The sequence below is a fragment of the Nicotiana sylvestris genome, chromosome 9, assembly GCF_000393655.2.
Source record: "Nicotiana sylvestris chromosome 9, ASM39365v2, whole genome shotgun sequence".
NCBI lineage: Eukaryota > Viridiplantae > Streptophyta > Magnoliopsida > Solanales > Solanaceae > Nicotiana > Nicotiana sylvestris.
The window spans coordinates 91782370-91786519 of NC_091065.1; positions in this window are offsets into that span (position 1 = coordinate 91782370).

Genomic DNA, 4150 nt, shown 5'->3' on the forward strand with positions numbered 1-4150 from the left:
TTTGACGATGTGCCTGAGAGGCCACTAATTGAGTCAATAGTTGCATTGCATTTCTCATGTTTAATTTCTTCTTGGGAATAACCGGAGGAGGAATACGGGGTGCATTAACTTCTCTAGGCGGATCCGGGGTGGTGGTGTTGTCCCCAAAACTTGAGTTCCAACCTCATCGCGGGGTCCATGTTTACTCGTAGGGACAGGTGGCACCCGATTGGTACTTCTCCTGCTTCTTCATTTAGTCCCTGAACAAGTGTTTGACGTCTCGTGGTTGGTATTTCTATAAACATGAACAAGATAGAGATTAGAAGCGAATTCTAATGACCTCAGATCTATCGCACGATCTAGATTAGAAAGAAAGGTATTCATCCTAGATATCTGGTAACCTTATGCTTATAAGTATGATGCACCACATACCCATAAGCAAGACTCTACTAGATACGACTTCAGACTCTCTAGGATACGACCTGCTCTAATACCAAGTTTGTCAACCCCAACCTAGGGAGGTGCGACTAGCACACAACGCCCGGAGGCCCGTGTGAACCGACGCATGCTTTTTCCATCTTTTCATTCATAAATCCAAGGGATGGTCACCAATGTTTAAGATGAGTACAACTTATTAGCAAAGAAAATATTGGCATTTTATACATCTTTATAACTATTCTTAACAAAGTCGTTGATGACATCCAAATCCACTACTAAAAAGTAAATAGACACGACCGCATGCAATATAATTTACCCAACTATGAGTCGGGGTCGAATCTCATAGAGAACAATATGCAGGCGATTAGGAATGTAAGAGAATTATCGCTTGTTATGACACTTAGAATTGGTTTTTAAAAATATTTATATCTAAATGCGAAAATATAAACTAACCTAGAAAGCAAGTAAAACGATCAATGGCTACAAGTATGGATACACGGGGAATTACACTCAAGTAACGATCCGATGTATTTCATGATTTTACAAATATGAGCGAGTTTATGTTAATTAGTCATGGGTAATAATTCTATATTAGCTTCTTCCGAAGACTAACAAGACTTCCCAATTGAATTATCCCTAATTATGGCTATAAGTAGTTCAATCCTATCCCTAGGCGGAATCTATAAAATGAGGGTTAAAACCTCCAGTTCTTGTTAATTAATCTTTTCCAACCCCAAATAATCTTTCCCAAAATTAATTCAAAGTTAATGGGTGAGTCCTAGGGTTAGCTAATCCCTTTGGAAATATTAAAGAATAAGAATAATTAAAGAAACAATAACTCACTTCATAAAAGATAAAAAAATCATTCAATACATAAGCACCAGAAGATATTTAATCCACACTTTAATTATGAATATTCCCACAAACAAGATTCAAGTGTTGAAATAAATACTAAACACTTAGATATTCAATACAAAGTAAGGAAATGAGTACAAATGAGTAATAAATTCTTAACCAAAATCTTCAAATCTTCAAAACTTAAGTGTGTGTGCAAACCCTAGCTCCCAAAACTTGTTCTCTCTAGTCTTAGAGACTGAAAATAAGCCAAAGATATGTTTCCAATAGGCTAGGTCGTGTATTTGTGGGTATGAAATTGAGAAAATGTGAAATGTTATTCCAGTCCAGGTCTGATGCCCGTTGATCGCACCTGCGGAAGAATCCACGTAGGTGCGGCTCCGCAGATGCGGATCTCCTACCGCAAATGTGAAAATTGAAGGGAACTCTTGCTCTGCAAATGCGGACTCTCAAGTGCAGATGCACAACCGCAGAAGTGGATCTCGCCTCGCAGCTGTGATCTCAGGCAAGGTGGCTCAACTCCGCAGATGCGGGCTATTTCTCGCAGATGCGAGATCGCTTCTGCGACCAATCTTCCGCAGATGCGAATTTGCATTGTTTCCACCTTTTTTTTGCTCAATTCCACTTCAATTAAATTCAAATCACTTGATGGCATCATTTACCTGAAAATCTAACAATGCATATCATAAATCACCTTATTTTATAATTAAAGGACACAAAAACTAAAGAAAAGAGACTAGAATGAGTGGTAAAATCATCACTCATCAACACCCCCAACTTAAATCTTTAGCTTGTCCTCAAGCAAATTAAAACCAACAATTCAATGAGGTTCTACCATTTAAAGCACAAGTAGTATTGCTAATCACATTCTCCAATTAAGCACCATACTTATGAATTTGGTTGGTACTAATAATCAGGCTCAAGCATGCCAATCTTAACCAAAGAACTCCCTCATTTAAAAACACTTTCAAGAAAGGCAAAGGAGTTTCAAAATAATTAAGTAACAACAATAAGCCTCAAGAAGTGACTCAAAAGTACTAATCTACTACATATGCTCACTTTACTTATTTCCGGATACATCAATGTCATCAATCCATCCTAATTCATGTACCCTCACAAGAAAGAAAGTCCCAAAATCACCATATTTACAATAATAACACAAGGGACAAATGCACAAAGACGCTCACTCTCAATAAAGAATTTCAAGTGTTACAACATATCATGCCATAATCTTGCCCTTATTTTAATTTGCCGCCTATTCAAAAACATTCGGTTGGAGATCCCATAAGGATTTTTTAACCTTGTAATGTAAGTTTAGGAAAGGGTCGGATAAGCAGTACAAGTGACTACACCCTCCTTTAACACTACTCACATTTGTCTTTCTTTTTGCATTTTGCTTCTTTTTAAACCACATAGCCTTTATTGGCATCTAGTTACCAAAATAGAACCACCTTAAAGTACCTCTCTAATTTTCTTAAGACTCCATATTTATATAGACATTTTTTTATATAAAACTATTTTCTTTTGGAGCTTGAGTAATTATACCTCAATGTACAACCTTACCGATTCCCAACTTGACACCAACACCCCCAACTTAGGCTTTAACCTCTTTCTCAATATTCAAGGAGGGACGGGTTCAAAAGAGGGAATTACTTCACAAAAGGGTAAAGGTTTGTAATGAGGTGACCAAAGAAAAGGTTAAATGCTCAAATGGGGTAAACTAGTGATAATGTTTATGCAATGGTAGGCTTGAAAGGATAAAGAGGCTTTTTCAAAGATCACAAAGAATGTCTAAGGTCATCCCTCCTACCAAACATAACTAACATTAGCATTGAAAGACCAACCGGACAAGTTCTAGATGATAAAGGTAAACACAAAAATTATTTATAACAAAAACTAACACTCATGGCACATGAACTAATTAAGACGGATCAATTTCACTTCTTAATAAGAGCATCTAGAGCAATATCATACTAACTATTGGACAAATAGTCACCAAAAGAGCCAAAAAGTTATCACAAAAATTATTCTTCCCCATGCAACTTACTTTTTCGATTTAAAACCAAAATTCGGAGGGGTATTCTTAATTCACATTTCACATACAAGAGACTAATTCTATTAGTACCAAATAATCCAAAAGTCTCCACATAACAAAACAAGACTACTTCCCTTAAGAAAGTCCTCATGCCATCCATCATAGGGAAAAGTCACCCAGTTCAACACAAAAATATTCCTCGGAAAAGAACCGTAGCATAAAGAAAATCCAAGGAAATACTACTAAAGAAATAAAAATAAACTAACGAAAACTGCTAAAGAAAATAATTAACAAAAACAACTAATACTAAAAGAGCAAAAATAACATAAACTCTAAACTACTAAAGAATAAATAAAGGGGAAAAAAATAGAACAACAAAAGTAACTAATCTGCACATATATAACTACTCATAACTATGCTCGGCAAGAGCACATGATAAGCAATATCAAAACAAGCCCGACAAGGGCACACAATATCCATACAACAGAATAAGCCCAGCAAGGGCACAAGTCAATGTAGCAATATATAAACAAAATGTACTCCTTAAAGCCACCCCCAACTAACAACATTGTAGTGTCCTCACTACACAATATCAAAATAAAATACAAGTAGTTTGAGGGTCTCCCTGAGGTCTGCATCAGACTACCAGACTGCGGGAGGAAGGATAATCACTGCTGTGAAGAACTCACAGCCTTATCATCATCGGTATCATCAACATCATCACCGGCTGCATCTAACATGAAAGTATACTCTTTGCTATCATCGTCGTCCGCAACTGGTATCTTCCTATTCGGTTGCCCCCATTTGAAGATGGCCTTGATGCCTCTCCACATCTTGATCATG